The sequence below is a fragment of the Kogia breviceps genome, chromosome 15 (assembly GCF_026419965.1).
Source record: "Kogia breviceps isolate mKogBre1 chromosome 15, mKogBre1 haplotype 1, whole genome shotgun sequence".
Taxonomy (NCBI): Eukaryota; Metazoa; Chordata; class Mammalia; order Artiodactyla; family Physeteridae; genus Kogia; species Kogia breviceps.
Window position 1 is genome coordinate 9,025,187 of NC_081324.1, and position 19,159 is coordinate 9,044,345.

General features: G+C 39.5%; 2 long non-coding RNA genes across 5 annotated transcripts in view; one reads left to right on the top strand and one right to left on the bottom strand.

Moving 5' to 3' along the window:
* LOC136792630 (uncharacterized) overlaps positions 1-19,159 on the top strand; it is a 492,301-nt gene that overhangs the window by 466,762 nt on the left and 6,380 nt on the right. For 2 of the 3 annotated variants that reach the window (XR_010836693.1, XR_010836691.1), the window contains one exon: positions 5,972-6,033. This is a non-coding gene — a long non-coding RNA (uncharacterized lncRNA). Of the gene's footprint in view, positions 1-5,971; positions 6,034-8,119; positions 8,197-19,159 lie in introns of those variants that run through there. The other variant, XR_010836692.1, reaches the window with a different exon arrangement.
* LOC136792628 (uncharacterized) overlaps positions 1-19,159 on the bottom strand; it is a 205,846-nt gene that overhangs the window by 171,826 nt on the left and 14,861 nt on the right. The window lies entirely within an intron of this gene.

Here is a 19,159-nt window from a genome sequence, read left to right on the forward strand (position 1 = left end):
AAAATTACAGACCAATATCAGTGATGAATATAGATGCAAAAATCCTCAACAAAACAGTAGCAAACAGAACCTAACAACACATTGAAAGGATCATACACCATGATCAAGTGGGATTTATCCCAGGGATGCAAGGATTCTTCAATACACGCAAATCAATCAATGTGATACACCACATTAACAAATTGAAGAAGAAAAACCATATGATCATCTCAATAGATGCAGAAAAAGCTTTTGACAAAATGCAATACCCATTTATGATAAAAACCTTGCAGAAAGTAGACATACAGGGAACTTTCCTCAACATAATAAAGGCCATATATGACAAACCCACAGCAAACATCATTCTCAATGGTGAAAAACTGAAAGCATTTCCTCTAAGATCAGGAACAAGACAAGGATGTCCACTCTCACCACTATTATTCAACATAGTTTTGGAAGTCCTAGCCACGGCAATCAGAGAAGAAAAAGAAAAAAAAGGAATCCAAATCAGAAGAGAAGTAAAACTGTCACTGTTTGCAGATGACAAGATACTAAGAGAATCCTAAAGATGCCACCAAAAAACTACTAGAGCTAATCAATGAATTTGGTAAAGTAGCAGGATACCAAATTAATGCACAGAAATCTCTTGCATTCCTATACAGTAATGATGAAAAATCTGAAAGATAAATTAAGGAAACACTCCCATTTACCATTGCAACAAAAAGAATAAAATACCTAGGAATATAACTACCTAAGGAGAAAAAACACCTGTATGCAGAAAACTATAAGACACTGTTGAAAGAAATTAAAGATACCAACAGATGGAGAGATATACCATGTTCTTAGATTGGAAGAATCAACATTGTGAAAGTGACTGTACTACCCAAGGCAATCTACAGATCCAAGGCAATCTATAGATCCAATGCAATCCCTTTCAAATTACCAATGGCATTTTTTACAGAACTAGAACAAAAAATCTTAAAATTTGTATGGAGACAGAAAAGACCCCGAATAGCCAAAGCAGTCTTGAGGAAAAAAAATGGAGCTGGAGGAATCAGGGACCCTGACTTCAGGCTATATTACAAAGCTACGGTAATCAAGACAATACGTTACTGGCACAAAAACAGAAATATAGATCAATGGATCAGGAGAGAGAGCCCAGAGATAAACCCATGCACTTATGGTCAACTAATCTATGACAAAGGAGGCAAGGATATACAATGGAGAAAAGACAGTCTCTTCAATAAATGGTGCTGGGAAAACTGGGCAGCTACATGTAAAAGAGTGAAATTAGAACACTCCCTAACACCATACAAAAAATAACCTCAAAATGGATTAAAGACCTAAATGTAAGACTGGACACTCTGAAACCTTAGAGGGAAACATAGGAGGAACACTCTTTGACATAAATCACAGCAAGATCTTTTTTGATTCATCTCCTAGAGTAATGGAAATAAAAACAAAAATAAACAAATGGGACCTAATGAAACTTAAAAGCTTTTGCAAAGCAAAGGAAACTACAAAGAAGATGAAAAGACAACCCTCAGAATGGGAGAAAATATTTGCAAACGAATCAACGGACAATGGATTAATCTCCAAAATATATAAACAGCTCATGCAGCTCAATTTAAAAAAAAAAAACAAATAACCCAATCAAAAAATTGGCAGAAGACCTAAATAGACATTTCTCCAAAGAGGACATACAGATGGCCAAGAGGCACATGAAAAGCTGCTCAACATCACTAATTATTAGAGAAATGCAAATCAAAACTACAATGAGGTATCACCTCACACCAGTTAGAATGGACATCATTAGAAAATCTACAAACAAGAAATGCTGGGGAGGGTGTGTAGAAATGGGAACCCTCTTGCACTGTTGGTGGGAATGTAAATTGACACAGCCCCTATGGAGAAGAATATGGAGGTTCCTTAAAAAACTAAAAATAGAACTACCATATGACCCAGCAATCCCACTACTGGGCATATACCCAGAGAAAACCATAATTCAAAATGACACACGCACCCCAGTGTTCATTGCAGCACTGTTTACAATAGCCAGGACATGGAAGGAACCTAAATGCCCATCGACAGACGAAAGCATAAAGAAGTTGTGGTACATATATACAATGGGATATTACTCAGCCATAAAAAGGAACGAAATTGGGTCATTTGTTGAGACGTGGATGAATTTAGAGACTACCATACAGAGTGAAGTAAGTCAGAAAGGGAAAAACAAATATCGTTTATTAACTCATATATGTGGAACCTAAAAATGGTACAGATGAACCGGTTTTCAGTGAACAAAGTGAGACAGAGATGTAGAGAACAAACGTATGGACACCAAAGTGGAAAAGCAGAGGCTGGGGAATGGTGGTGTGATGAACTGGGAGATTGAGATTGACATGTATACACTGATATGTATAATATGGATGACTAATAAGAACCTGCTGTATAAAAAAATAAATTAAATAAAATTCAAAAATTCAAAAAAAAATATAAAAAATACAAGGAGCCCTGTACAAATTTGTCAAAATTCCTCAATCTATAGCATTAAAAGAGTGAAATTTCTTGTATGTAAATTAAACCTGTATAAATATAACTTGAAAAAATCTGAAAAAGAAATAAAATCTCTCTTACCTTAAAAAAAAAAAAAAAAAAAGAAGACACTCATTTTCTTGTATATGTTTAGTTGGGTTAGAGATTGTCTGGTTCAGAGGAACATTATGGTGATACCACAGCAGGCAATCAGGTAGACGTTCATTCCTTGGTGCACAAGGATGACAATAAAGGAGTCTAGTTTCTCCCTCTGTGTCATCGAGGGATACAGGGCACATCTGTCCTGTCCTCACACACACTTTACGCCCTATAAGTGCAGAACAGCTGGACTATGAGTGGATTAGGTTGGTTGAACACATTATATATTTTTACACGAAAGCATTATTATCACATCTCACAACGTTATTTGCAGGATTTACTTATTCAATCTTAGGTACATGTACTACATAATAAGCCAATGAGCTATCACAATGTAGAGGAAAAATGAGGTGCAGATTTATCAAATTTTTAGAAAGTCTCTGAATTAAATTTGACAACAGTATGTTGTTGCCTTTGGAAGGTAAAGCAAAAGGAAAGCCTACACTTCAGCAGAACCATTCTCAGACATAGTTAGAGGAATCTGAGTCTGAAACATACAGAAAAGAAAGAAACAGAGATCAGGTAGCAGCCAAAATATAATTAGGGCCAGCTTGGGAAATATTTTCCATGCAACACTTCTACTGATTTTGAGGTCTACTCTTTTGGTTGTGATTTTTAAGATTTTCTTTGAGTCTACTCTTTTGGTTGTGATTTTTAAGATTTTCTTTGAGTTTCTTTTTTTTTCCTAAATCATTCTACTTTGGTTTTAAAAAATGTGGTAGAAAGAGTAAGTGAAATGAAAAATGAGAAACACCCTGCCATGCTCTCTGCACTGTAATTTGTTCTGGGATTTCGGTTTCCCTAAAAATGCTCCTTTAGTCAAGTATTCATTCATTCTCCTTAGCTAACTTTAAGTAATTTTCTGCATTTCATGGAGACAGATCTGAAAGTGTAAGCACTTCTTCACGTTGACTGCAGTGTGTGTACCTGCTGACGCAGTTCCCGCCCCACCCACAACTGTTGAAATCCCGAATAAAAGTAAGACACTCAGGAAAATAAATGAGCACGTTTAAAGCACAGGTTTACTCCAAAGTACTCTGCTCTATTATTGTCAACTAATTAAATTGGGAAGGGGCTTACAAATCTATTATTTTCAAAACATATTATTAGATAAAAATCTTTAAAGCCATTTCCCATGGTGTGGCCCAAGATTCTTGAACTCCAGAGATAGTTTAGAGTTAAAACTGGATACAAATAAGTAATAAGATGCATTTTATTGTGTTAGTCTCTGCATAGTCTTTTTTCTGGTGGGTGATCTCCTATATATGAGGTTCAGCTTTTATCTAAAATTGAACTCCAGCTAAGTGTTTAAGAAGGATGAAAAAAAATGTTGATCTCATTCTTTGATCACCTAAGATTTGAAACAAGTGCGTAAGCATCACAGAGAAATACCACAAATCATAACTCAGATAAGATGGCAGGGGTAGCAGTGGCATTGTTTTGAATCTTCACAAATAAGTCCTTGCACAAATGTAGAGAGAGCCATTTGAACAACAAAACTATATAGTACCTAACCCGCACCCATTATATACCACAAAATGACATCACCAGCTATCTTCCCAGACTCCAAACTGTGAGGTGTGTGTGTTTGGAGGGGAGAGGTAGGTAGTGTCAAACCACTAACAGAAGAAAGGCCACATCATTTTGGCAACTATGTTAGAGGAACTGGATAGGAGACAAATGGATTCATGAACTAGAAAACCAAGAAAAAAATAAGCAAAGCAATACCCCAAATTGAGGTGATCCTAACAGTCTGAAAGCACAGCTGGACATTCTGGAAACAGCAGGTAAAACTGGGAGAGGATTTCACTACACATTTTGCTGGGAGTAAAGAGAACCTTAGAAAGGTTGAATGGCATGGGTGTGATCTGAGCCCTGTGAATTTTGCATATTCAAAGTTCAAGCTTCCTTCCAAGTCAAAGCCTGAAATTAAAAATAAACAAACAACAACAACCAACCAGAGACGTTACATGCCAGGAAAGTGATTGCTCACACAAAAGGGAAGTGAAAAGCAGGAGAGGAACATCTCAGAAAGCAGAAGTGCATTTAACGATTAATTGATTGCTTTCACCAATCCCACATTTCAGCTCAGCGTTCTAGCTATGTTAGAGTTGACAACATGAGAAATGCTTTTTTCTTGACCAGAATTTGCCTGGATATCACAAGTTGGAAAAAGTTGTCTTGCTCTTTGCCGTTTTTTCTAAACTAACATTATTATTTTGAGATCACTGTAAATTCACACAGTTATAAAAAATAACACAGAGATTCCTTGTACCCTTTATCCAGTTTTCTCAAAGACAATACCTTGCAAATCTATAGTATGATATCACAGAGAGGAAAATGACATTAATATAGTCAAAGAACAGTTGCCTTTTAATTGTGACATCCACTTCCAACCTACTCCATCCTCTTCTTAACTCATAGCCACCACTAATTTGTTCTACATTCTGTAAGTTTGTCAATTCAAGGATGTTGCATGAACGGGATCATATAGAGTGTAACCTTTGAGATTATCTCTTTTGCACTCAGGAAAATACCTATAGTTCTTCAAGTTGCTGCGTGTATCAGTAGTTCATTACTTCTTTTTTTTTTTTTTTTTTTTTTTTTTTTGTGGTACTCAGGCCTCTCACTGCTGTGGCCTCTCCCGTTGCGGAGCACAGGCTCCAGACGCACAGGCTCAGCAGCCATGGCTCACGGGCCTAGCAGCTCTGCGGCATGTGGGATCTTCCCGGACCAGGGCATGGACCCGTGTCCCCTGCATAGGCAGGCGGACTCTCAACCACTGCTCCACCAGGGAAGCCCACTACTTCTTTTTTTTAAACATCATTATTGGAGTATAATTGCTTTACAATGCTGTGTTAGTTTCTGCTTTATAACAAAGTGAATCAGTTATACAAATACATATGTCCCCGTATCTCTTCCCTCCTGCGTCTCCCTCCCACCCTCCCTATCCCACCCCTCTAGGTGGTCACAAAGCACCGAGCTGATCTCCCTGTGCTATGCGGCTGCTTCCCGCTAGCTATCTATTCTACATGTGGTAGTGTATATATGTCCATGCCACTCTCTCACTTCGTCGCAGCTTACCCTTCCCCCTCCCCATGTCCTCAAGTCCGTTCTCTACTTTTGTGTCTTTATTCCTGTCCTGCCCCTACCTCGGAACTAACCATTTATTAAATGGTAAAGCAGGAAAGAACAAGGATATGGGCTAGATTGAATGAGATTCTGTAAGTATGAATTGTACTCTGTTTAAACTATAAGCTATGTTGAAATGTTATTCTGTGTCTTCTCTGTTTAACAGATCAGAGAGACTCAAGATCACACCACCAGAGTGTAGCAGAGAAAATGACTGCAGTTGTGAAGGTGGGGTTACCTGAATGAAAAACATCTTACTGGGCTTCTGTCCACGTCTTGTCCCCGGGGGTTGACTCACATGTCAAATGAGAGTCGAGTCACTGGATATTAATAATGCGGGGGCAGGATTCTGGAATTATACTATAAATTTCTCTTTGGTTTCTGCCTTTCAGTGAATTCTCTTGATTCCCAGAAGAAGGTAAGTCACTAGAAATCTCAGAAACCCAGTGGATACTCCATATTGATGTACTCTGACTCAGATTGTTAACACAGACTTTTCAGTCTTACAAAGCACTGATGCATTAAACCAGCACGTGGCTAATCATGACCTTGTAGCACAAATTCAGCAGGAAAGCAGAGTCAGACTGTCTCGGTTCAAGCTTCAGCCTGACAACTTACTAGCAAGTTACTTAAAGACTCTGTCTTGATTCACAAACTAGTTAACAATAGAAATAATAGCACCTACCTTAGGCAATGCTGCGTCAATAAACTAATATGTGTAAAACACTAATTACAGTGTTTGGCACACAGTAAACATAAACTACACAAACAGTGATGATTTAGGGTTTGAGAAATTCGTGTAAATTATTAGCAGAAATAATATAGTAATACCTGGAAAATTAGAATTAAGTAGTTTGGTTCATCTTTTTCCTGTAGTCAATTTCACTGGCAAAATTTTGAAAATTATCATGGTTTTGTTTGCTGAATAATGACTTATAAAACAAGTTACATTTCATATCTTTCAGATTTTTAAAAAATAAAGTCATGTGAACCAGTTGAGCTAACTTCCTCTGATAAGAAATCTTTAAAAATTAGGACAAAATACTATCAGTTTTACTTCTGCAATATCTGGAAATACTGACATCCTTCTTTCCCTATAATTAGAGACAAAAATACTAGTTTATGCAAAAACTCTATCTTAAGAAACCCTATTCTTCTATTTACATACCGCTGTGCATTTAAAACCTCTAAGCCTGGGATTTCTACAGACAGGCAGGCTTTGTGCTACTGGGTCACATCATGGAATGACTTCCATGAGGATGAACTGGAAAATACTATTGAATCTATTCTCTATGTTGCATGCTAGTTGTTTATATTCCTATTTATGTTAACTACTGAATAAAACATAAATGGTTCATTGCACAGTACGGGTTTCATCATTCTCAACAAATCTTTTGTAGTTCTTAAATATTCCTTAGTTGATGAAGCCTTCATGTATTGCTACATATATATATATAGGACATCTGATAGGACATCAATTAATGATCACATTCAAAATTCTTGCACCCGAGTAATCAAAGGTTTTCTTTTTGGTCACCTCACTTCTGTATACTCTCCAGTGTTGGAGATGCCCACCTTTTAGACACTCCTTCCTTGAAGGATATAAAGAGAATATGAAGATGTCAAAGTTTCGCTTACACAGCCTTCTTTATCATGACATTGCCAGCCTGAGATGTGGGCTCAGAAACCCCTGCCTGTCTCGGCCAAAGAGCTTTCTGTGAGGAGGGGGGATAGGGCAGGACCTGCTCTGCCCTCAGGGTGGCAGCAGTGGCGGCTCCTGCTGGAGCAATTCTCTGAGGGGCACCCAGTCCCCAAGCTGCCTGAGCCCTCAGAGCTGCCAGTCAGCCGCTGAGCCTGGACCATTTGGTTACAGCAGCATCAAGGGCCCTGCTCTGGGATGTGACATTGGACCTTGCTTCTCATTCTGTTCCCCTGAGCCTTAGCTCTCCTACCCTCCCAGATACTGTGAATTATGCAAAATCCTAATAACAAACCCCGTATCTCCCCTAAATTAGTGAGACGTGGCTTGGGATGCTGCTCATCAAGGACACGCACTAATCCACTAGCTCAGCGTGTGCCTCCTGAATGTAGCTGTTCTCACCTGGGCAGGTGATTCATGGCACTCACTCATCCTGACTTGTTCCAACAGTTAGTACACTTTTCTATATTTCAGTATCTATGAAAGCTACCCACCAATCTTGTCTCGGGCCTCATTCTGCTAGGAGCCTTATTACTATTAATTAAGCTTTCTGGTCATTCTTACATAAGAAAGAAATACTCTGGATATATATATTCAGGTTATTCTTTTTCATAGTCTCCGACCTCCTGTGGAGATTGTGTGAATCAGTTCATCCAGAATGAATCAAACCGAGGACACTTAAAAGACTGAAGGACACGAGAACGTCTCTGCATGTCCAGGAAGTAATCCTTCTGGAGTCAGCCTGCCTGTTGATGGCTTCTTCCAAACCTCATCAGAACTATCTCCTGTCTCCCTCTGCTCTGTTCTACACAAATATGGAGATTTTTCTGACTGTTCTGCTGAAGATCATAATTACCATGCTATCATGACATTGGATACGGGTCCATGATGAGAAGTGATGAAATATATCCTCTCACATTAGAATATACTGAGCCTGAAGCCACGTGTGGGATCAAGACCTGCTGCCCTATGTGTCTGCACTAGAAGGCCCTTCAAAGCATTCAGCACAGTGATTGAAAATAGAACCAAATCACATCACACAATTTTAGAACACTGTGAGCAATGAAAAGAATTTGAAATCTTCCCCAGAGAAGAAAAAAAAGATTAATGAAAAGCTTAAAGAATCAGAATGGACTCAATCTTCTAAACAGTAACACCAGAAGACAGAAATCCAAGAGCAAAGTATTTCCAGCCAAAGTTTTTCCAACAAGCCAGTTAAGGTCAGAGTTAACACAGAGGATCTGTGAGACGTTTCTTACAAAAAAAAGAAATAGAGTATTTAAAACATGTGAACAAATGAGGAGATTTTCATAAGTGAAAATATATCTTGAATTAGCAATAAATAAATAGAAAACTAAACATGCAAACATACTACAACCATAGCAAAACAAGACAATACTTAGTTCCAGTCAAAACACATGGTTGTGCAGGAAAGGAAAAGAAGCAGTGATTACTACGTGACTCAACAAAAGAGCATTTACATAATTATATTAATACAAACACTGAATCCTGATATAACAACATTTAAGATCCAGTGAAAGATGTTATTTACCACTAAGCATTGGTACTGCCAATCCAGTTATTCAGGGCTGTGTCCACTCTGATTGGCTAGAACAAGGACTGTACCTGTGATTAAGTATTTTGACCATCAGCTCTGAATATGCAGCACAGGAAGATATGGCACAGACCTGGGAATGGACAGGCATGGGAGGGGGGTCGTAGTGAAGGAGAGCTAATCCTCATCTTTCAAGTTAGTTAGTAAGCATTCTCTGCAAGTGGGAAGTTGAGGTACTTGAATATAAGCATACTATTTTAAAAATATGTCTAGAAAAATGAAAAAATATATGAGAAAGGAGACAGGGAAACTTATTTTTGATATTAAAAAAGTTTATAGTAAAAAATCAAGGTTTTTTTAACTCTTTAAAATACATGCTAATATAATTTTGATATTAAGATAAACTCTAAAGGTTTCATGTCTTGAATATCCATATTATTAGACTGCAGTATTACTATGTGTTGGATTAGATCTCAAATTTTAAATAGAGAATAATTTGGTTTGGAGTCTTCCCTTTAAAACAAAGCCTCAAGATGTAGGGACAGGGGGAAGCGAGAAGACGGCAGAGGAGTAAGGCGCGGGGATCACCTTCCTCCCCACAGACACATCAGAAATACATCTACACGTGGAACTGCTCCGATAGAACACCCACCGAACGCTGGCAGAAGACCTCAGACCTCCCAAAAGGCAAGAAACTCCCCACGTACCTGGGTAGGGCAAAAGAAAAAAGAATAAACAGAGACAAAAGAATAGGGACGGGACCTGCACCAGTGGGAGGGAGCCGTGAAGGAGGAAAGGTTTCCACACACTAGAAGCCCCTTCGCGGGCGGAGACGCGGGTGGCGGAGGGGGAAGCTTCAGAGCCTCCGAGGAGAGCGCAGCAACAGGGTGGGGAGGGCAAAGCGGAGAGATTCCCGCACGGAGGATCGGTGCCGATCAGCACTCACCAGCCCGAGAGGCTTGTCTGCTCATCCACCGCGGCGGGCGGGGCTGGGAGCTGAGCCTCGGGCGGATCCCAGGGAAAGGTCTGGAGTTGGCAGAGCAAAAACAGCCTGAAGGGGTTAGCGCACCACGGCTGGCCGGGAGGGAGTTCGGGAGAAGTCTGGAGCTGCCGAAGAGGCAAGAGACCTTTTCTTCCCTCTTTACCTCCTGCTGCGCGAGGAGAGGGGTTTAAGCACGCCGCTTAAAGGAGCTCCAGAAACGGGCGCGGAGCTGCCGAAGAGACAAGAGACTTTTTCTTGCCTCTTCGCTTCCTGGGGCGCGAGGAAAGGGAATTAAGGGCACCACATAAAAGAGCTCCAGAAACGGGCGCGAGCTGTGGCTGTCGGCACGGACAACAGAGACGGGTGTGGGACGCTAGGGTTGCTGCTGCCACCACCAAGAGGCCTGTGTGCGAGCGCAGGTCACTCTCCACACTGCCCCTCCCGGGAGCCTGTGCAGCCCGCCAGTGCCGGGGTCCCGGCATCCTGGAACTGCTTCCCCGGGAAAACGCGCGGCGCGCCTCGGGCCGGTGCAGCGTCACGCCGGCCTCTGCCGCCGCGGACTCGCCCCACACCCGTGCCCCCCCGCCCCCCGCCTGAGTGAGCCAGAGACCACGAATCAGCTGCTCCGTTAACGCTGCTCCTTTGACCCCGCCCTCTCTGAGCGAAGGGCAGACGCCCTCGGACCACCTGCGCACAGAGGCGGGGCCAGGTCCAGGGCTGAGCCCCAGGAGCTGTGAGAACAAAGAGAGGGGGAGGTCCCTCCCAGCAGCCTCAGAAACAGCGGGTTAAAGCTCCACAGTCAGCTTGAAGTGCCCTGCATCTGTGGAAAACCTGAATAGACAGCGAAATATCCCAGGTTGAGGAAGTGGACTTTGGGAGCAAGATATACTATTATTTTCCCCTTTTTTCTTTTTGTGAGTCTGTATGTGGGTGCTGCTGTGTGAGATTTCGTCTGTGTAGCCTTGTTTTCACCATTTGTCCTGGGGTTAGACCGACCCCCCCCCCTTTTTTTTTTCTTTAATAGACATTTTTCTTCTTAATAATTATTTTTTTATTTTAATAACTGTATTTTACCCTATTTTATTTTGTCTTCTCCCCTTTCTTTCTTCCTTTCTTCCCTCCTTTCCTTCCTATTTCCCTCCTTCCTTCCTTCCTCCCTTCCTTCCTTTATTCCCTCCTTCCTTCCTCCCTTCCTTTCTTCCTCCCTCCCTTCCTTTCTTTATTCCCTCCTCCCTTCCTCCCTTCCTTCCCTCCCTCCCTTCCTCCTTCCTTCCTTCCTTTCTTGCCTTTCTATTTTTTTCTCCCTTTTGTCTTGAGCCGTGTGGATTAAAGGCTCTTGGCACTCCAGCCAGGTGTCAAGGCTGTGTCTCTGAGGTGGGAGAACTAACCTCAGGACACTGGTCCACAAGAGACCTCTCAGCTCCACGTAATATCAAACGGCGAAAATCTCCCAGAGATCTCCATCTCAACACCAAGACCCAGCTTCATTCAAGGACCAGCAACGAACAGTGCTGGACACCCTATCCCCAACAAAGAGCAAGACAGGTCTACAGCCCCATCCATTAGCAGAGAGGCTGACTAGAATCATAGTAAGGCTGCCAACATCCCCATACACACTACCAGACGTGGACCTGCCCGCCAGGGAGACGGGATCCAGCCTCATCCACCAGAACAGGGGCACTGGTCCCCCTAACCAGGAAACCTGCTCAACCCACTGAACCAACCTCAGCCACTGGGGACAGCCACCAAAAATAGATTGAACTACGAACCTGCAGCCTGCAAAAGGGAGACCCCAAACACAGTAAGATAAGCAAAATGAGAAGACAGAAAAAACACACAGCAGATGAAGGAGCAAGATAAAAACACACCAGACCTAACAAATGAAGAGGTAATAGCCAGTCTACCTGAAAGAGAATTCAGAATAACGATGGTGAAGATGATTCAAAATCTTGGAAATAGAATAGACAAATTGCAAGAAACAGTTAACAAGGACCTAGAAGAAATAAAGAGGAAGCAAGTCACGATGAGCAACACAATAAATGAAATGAAAAATACTCTAGACGGGATCAGTAGCAGAATAACTGAGGCAGAAGGACGGATAAGTGACCTGGAAGATAAAATAGTGGAAATAACTACTGCAGAGCAGAAGAAAGAAAAAAGAATGAAAAGAACTGAGGACAGTCTCAGAGATCTCTGGGACAACATTAAACGCACAACATTCGAATCATAGGGGTCCCAGAAGAAGAAGAGAAAAAGAAAGGGACTGAGAAAATATCTGAAGAGATTATAGTTGAAAACTTCCCTAATATAGGAAAAGAAATAGTCAATCAAGTCCAGAAAGCACAGAGAGTCCCAGGATAAACCCAAGAATAAACACGCCGAGACACATAATAATCAAACTGTCAAAAATTAAATACAAAGAAAACATATTAAAAGCAGCAAGGGAAAAACAACAAATAACACACAAGGGAATCCCCATAAGGCTAACATCTGATCTTTCAGCAGAAACTCTACAAGCCAGAAGGGAGTGGCAGGACGTATTTAAAGTGATGAAGGAAAAAAACGTACAACCAAGATTACTCTACCCAGCAAGGATCTCATTCAGATTTGATGGAGAAATTAAAACCTTTACAGACAAGCAAAAGCTGAGAGAGTTCAGCACCACCAAACCAGCTTTACAGCAAATGCTAAAGGAACTTCTCTAAGCAAGAAACATAAGAGAAGGAAAAGACCTACAAGAACAACCCGAAACAATTAAGTAAATGGTAAGAGGAACGCACATATCAATAATTACCTTAAATGTAAATGGATTAAATGCTCCCACCAAAAGACACAGACTGGCTGAATGGATACAAAAACAAGACCCATATATATGCTGTCTACAAGAGACCCACTTCAGACCTAGGGACACTTACAGGCTGAAAGTGAGGGGATGGAAAATGATATTCCATGCAAATGGAAATCAGAAGAAAGTTGGAGTAGCAATTCTCATATCAGACTAAATAGACTTTAAAATAAAAACTACTACAAGAGACAAAGAAGGACACTACATAATGATCAAGGGATCGATCCATGAAGAAGATATAACAATTGTAAATATTTATGCACCCAACATAGGTGCACCTCAATACATAAGGCAAATACTAACAGCCTTAAAAGGGGAAATCGACAGTAACACAATCATAGTAGGGGACTTTAACACCCCACTGTCACCAATGGACAGATCATCCAAAATGAAAATAAATAAGGAAACACAAGCTTTAAATGATACATTATACAAGATGGATTTACTTGATATTTATAGGACATTCCATCCAAAAACAACAGAATACACATTTTTCTCAAGTGCCCATGGAACATTCTCCAGGATAGATCATATCTTGGGTCACACATCTAGCCTTGGCAAATTTAAGAAAATTGAAATCGTATCAAGTATCTTTTCTGACCACAACGCTATGAGACTAGATATCAACTACAGGAAAAGATCTGTAAAAAATACAAACGCATGGAGGCTAAACAATACACTACTTAATAACAAAGTGATCACTGAAGAAATCAAAGAGGAAATCAAAAAGTACTTAGAAACAAATGACAATGGAGACACAACGACCCAAAACCTATGGGATACAGCAAAAGCAGTTCTAAGAGGGAAGTTGATAGCAATACAATCATACCTTAAGAAACAGAAAGCATCTCGAATAAACAACCTAACTTTGCACCTAAAGCAATTAGAGAAGGAAGAACATAAAACCCCAAATTTAGCAGAAGGAAAGAAATCATAAAGATCAGATCAGAAATAAGTGAAAAAGAAATGAAGGAAACAATAGCAAAGATCAATAAAAGTAAAAGCTGGTTCTTTGAGAAGATAAATAAAATTGATAAACCATTAGCCAGACTCATCAAGAAAAAAAGGGAGAAGACTCAAATCAATAGAATTAGAAATGAAAAAGGAGATGTAACAACTGACTCTGCAGAAATACAAAAGATTATTAGAGATTACTATAAGCAACTCTATGCCAATAAAATAGACAACCTGGAAGAAATGGACAAATTCTTAGAAATGCACAACCTGCCAAGACTGAACCAGGAAGAAATAGAAAATTTGAACAGACCAATCACAAGCACTGAAATTGAAACTGTGATTAAAAATCTTCCAGCAAACAAAAGCCCAGGACCAGATGGCTTCACAGGCGAATTCTATCAAACATTTAGAGAAGAGCTAACACCTATCCTTCTCAAACTCTTCCAACAGATAGCAGAGGGAGGAACACTCCCAAACTCATTCTATGAGGCCAACATCACCCTGATACCAAAACCAGACAAAGACGTCACAAAGAAAGAAAACTACAGACCAATATCACTGATGAACATAGATGCAAAAATCCTCAACAAAATATTAGCAAACAGAATCCAACAGCACATTAAAAGGATCATACACCATGTTCAAGTGGGGTTTATCCCAGGAATGCAAGGATTCTTCAATATACGCAAATCAATCAACGTGATACATCATATCAACAAACTGAAGGAGAAAAACCATATGATCATCTCAATAGATGCAGAGAAAGCTTTTGACAAAATTCAACACTCATTTATGATAAAAACCTTGCAGAAAGTAGACATACAGGGAACTTTCCTCAACATAATAAAGGCCATATATGACAAACCCACAGCTAGCATCGTTCTCAATGGTGAAAAACTGAAACCATTTCCACTAAGATCAGGAACAAGACAAGGTTGCCCACTCTCACCACTCTTATTCAACATAGTTTTGGAAGTTCTAGCCACAGCAATCAGAGAAGAAAAAGAAATAAAAGGAATCCAAATAGGAAAAGAAGAAGTAAAGCTGTCACTGTTTGCAGATGACATGATACTATACATAGAGAATCCTAAGGATGCTACCAGAAAACTACTAGAGCTAATCAATGAATTTGGTAAAGTTGCAGGATACAAAATTAATGCACAGAAATCTCTGGCATTCTTATACACTAATGATGAAAAATCTGAGAGTGAAATTAAGAAAACACTCCCATTTACCATTGCAACAAAAAGAATAAAATATCTAGGAATAAACCTACCTAAGGAGACAAAAGACTTGTATGCAGAAAACTATAAGACACTGATGAAAGAAATTAAAGATGATACAAATAGGTGGAGAAATATACCATGTTCTTGGATTGGAAGAATCAACATTGTGAAAATGACTATACTACCCAAAGCAATCTACAGATTCAATGCTATCCCTATCAAATTACCACTGGCATTTTTTACAGAACTAGAACAAAAAATTTCACAATTTGTATGGAAACACAAAAGACCCCGAATAGCCAAAGCAATCTTGAGAACGAGAAATGGAGCTGGAGGAATCAGGCTCCCTGACTTCAGACTCTACTACAAGGCTACAGTAATCAAGACAATATGGTACTGGCACAAAAACAGAAATATAGATCAATGGAACAGGATAGAGAGCCCAGAGATAAACCCACACACATATGGTCACCTAATCTTTGATAAAGGAGAGAAGGATATACAGTGGAGAAAAGACAGCCTCTTCAATAAGTGGTGCTGGGAAAACTGGACAGCTACATGTAAAAGTATGAAATTAGAACAATCCCTAACACCACACACAAAAATAAACTCAAAATGGGTTAAAGACCTAAATGTAAGGCCAGATACTATCAAACTCTTAGAGGAAAACATAGGCAGAACACTATACGACATAAATCACAGTAAGATCCTTTTTGACCCATCTCCTAGAGAAATGGAAATAAAAACACAAATAAACAAATGGGACCTAATGAAACTTAAAAGCTTTTGCACAGCAAAGGATACCATAAACAAGACCAAAAGACAACCCTCAGAATGGGAGAAAATATTTGCAAATGAAGCAACTGACAAAGGATTAATTTCCAAAATTTATAAGCAACTCATGCAGCTCAATAACAAAAAACCAAACAACCCAATCCAAAAGTGGGCAGAAGAACTAAATAGACATTTCTCCAAAGAAGATATACAGATTGCTAACAAACACATGAAAGAATGCTCAACCTCATTAATCATTAGAGAAATGCAAATCAAAACTACAATGAGATATCATCTCACACCGGTCAGATTGGCCATCATCAAAAACTCTAGAAACAATAAATTCTGGAGAGGGTGTGGAGAAAAGGGAACCCTCTTGCACTGCTGGTGGGAATGTAAATTGATACAGCCGCTATGGAGAACAGTATGGAGGTTCCTTAAAAAACTACAAATAGAACTACCATACGACCCAGCAATCCCACTACTGGGCATATACCCTGAGAAAACCATAATTCAGAAAGACTCATGTACCAAAATGTTCATTGCAGCTCTATTTACAATAGCCAGGACATGGAAGCAACCTAAGTGTCCATCAACAGATGAATGGATAAAGAAGATGTGGCACATATATACAATGGAATATTACTCAGCCATAAAAAGAAATGAAACTGAGTTATTTATAATGAGGTGGATGGACCTGGAGTCTGTCATACAGAGTGAAGTAAGTCAGAAGGAGAAAAACAAATACCGTATGCTAACACATATATATGGACTCTAAGGGAAAAAAATGTCATGAAGAGATTAGTGGTAGGACGGGAATAAAACACAGACTTACTCGCGCATGGACTTGAGGATATGGGGAGGGGGAGGGGTGGGCTGTGATGAAGTGGGGGAGTGGCAGGGACATATACACACTATCAAATGTAAATTAGATAGCTGGTGGGAAGCTGCTGCATAGCACAGGGAGATCACCTCTGTGCTTTGTGACCGCCTGGGGGGGTGGGATAGGGAGGGTGGGAGAGAGGGTGATGCAAGAGGGAGGAGATGTGGGAGCATGTGTGTATGTATAACTGATTTAGTTTGTTGTAGAGGGAAAACTAACACACTATTGTAAAACAATTATACTCCAATAAAGATGTTAAAAAAAAAAAAATAAAATAAAATAAATAAAAAATAAAAAAAAATAAAAAAAATTTAAAAAAAACTCTTCCAAAAGATAGCAGAGGGAGGAACACTCCCAAACTCATTCTATGAGGCCACCATCACCCTGATACCAAAACCAGACAAAGACCTCACAAAGAAAGAAAACTATAGGCTAGTATCACTGATGAACATAGATGCAAAAATCCTCAACAAAATACTAGCAAACAGAATCCAACAGCACATTAAAAGGATCATACACTATGATCAAGTGGGGTTTATCCCAGGAATGCAAGGATTCTTCAATATACACAAATCAATCAACGTGATACACCATATCAATAAACTGAAGGAGAAAAAACATATGATCATCTCAATAGATGCAGAGAAAGCTTTTGACAAAATTCAACACCCATTTATGATAAAAACCCTGCAGAAAGTAGGCAAAGAGGGAACTTTCCTCAATATAATAAAGGCCATATATGACAAACCCACAGCTAGCATCATTCTCAATGGTGAAAAACTGAAACCATTTCCACTAAGATCAGGAACAAGACAAGGTTGCCCACTCTCACCACTCTTATTCAATACAGTTTTGGAAGTTCTAGCCATAGCAATTAGAGAAAATAAAGAAATAAAAGGAATCCAAATAGGAAAAGAAGAAGTAAAGCTGTCACTGTTTGCAGATGACATGATACTATACATAGAGAATCCTAAGGATGCTACCAGAAAACTACTAGAACTAATCAATGAATTTGGTAAAGTAGCAGGATACAAAATTAATGCAAAGAAATCTCTGGCATTCTTATACACTAACAATGAAAAATCTGAGAGGGAAATTAAGAAAACACTCCCATTTACCATTGCAACAAAAAGAATAAAATATCTAGGAATAAACCTACCTAAGGAGACAAAAGACTTGTATGTAGAAAACTATAAGACACTGATGAAAGAAATTAAAGATGATACAAATAGGTGGAGAAATATACCATGTTCTTGGATTGGAAGAATCAACATTGCGAAAATGACTCTATTACCCAAAGCAATCTACAGATTCAATGCAATCCCTATCAAATTACCACTGGCATTTTTTACAGAACTAGAACAAAAAATTTCACAATTTGTATGGAAACACAAAAGACCCCCAATAGCCAAAGCAATCTTGAGAATGAAAAATGGAGCTGGAGGAATCAGGCTCCCTGACTTCAGACTCTACTACAAGGCCACAGTAATCAAGACAGTATGGTACTGGCACAAAAACAACAATACAGATCAATGGAACAGGATAGCAAGCCCAGAGATAAACCCACACACATATGGTCATTATCTTTGATAAAGGAGGGAAGGAAACACAGTGGAGAAAAGACAGCCTCTTCAATAAGTGGTGCTGGGAAAACTGGACAGCTACCTGTAGAAATATGAAATTAGAACACTCCCTAACACCATACACAAAAATAAACTCAAAATGGGTTAAAGACCTAAATGTAAGGCCAGACACTATCAAACTCTTAGAGGAAAACATAGGCAGAACACTCTATGACATCAATCACAGCAAGATCCTTTTTGACCCATCTCCTAGAGAAATGGAAAGAAAAACAAAAATAAACAAATGGGATCTAATGAAACTTAAAAGCTTTTGCACGGCAAAGGATACCATAAACAAGACCAAAAAACAACCCTCAGAATGGGAGAAAATATTTGCAAATGAAGCAACTGACAAACGATTAATATCCAAAATTTATAAGCAACTCAGGCAGCTCAATATCAAAAAAACAAACAACCCAATCTAAAAATGGGCAGAAGAACTAAATAGACATTTCTCCAAAGAAGATATACAGATTGCTAACAAACATATGAAAGAATGCTCAACATCATTAATCATTAGAGAAATGCAAATCAAAACTACAATGAGATATCATCTCACACCGGTCAGATTGGCCATCATCAAAAACTCTAGAAACAATAAATGCTGGAGAGGGTGTGGAGAAAAGGGAACACTCTTGCACTGTTGGTGGGAATGTAAAATGATACAGCCACTATGGAGAACAGTATGGAGGTTCCTTAAAAAACTACAAATAGAACTACCATACGACCCAGCAATCCCACTACTGGGCATATACCCTGAGAAAACCATAATTCAAAAAGAGTCATGTACCAAAATGTTTATTGCAGCTCT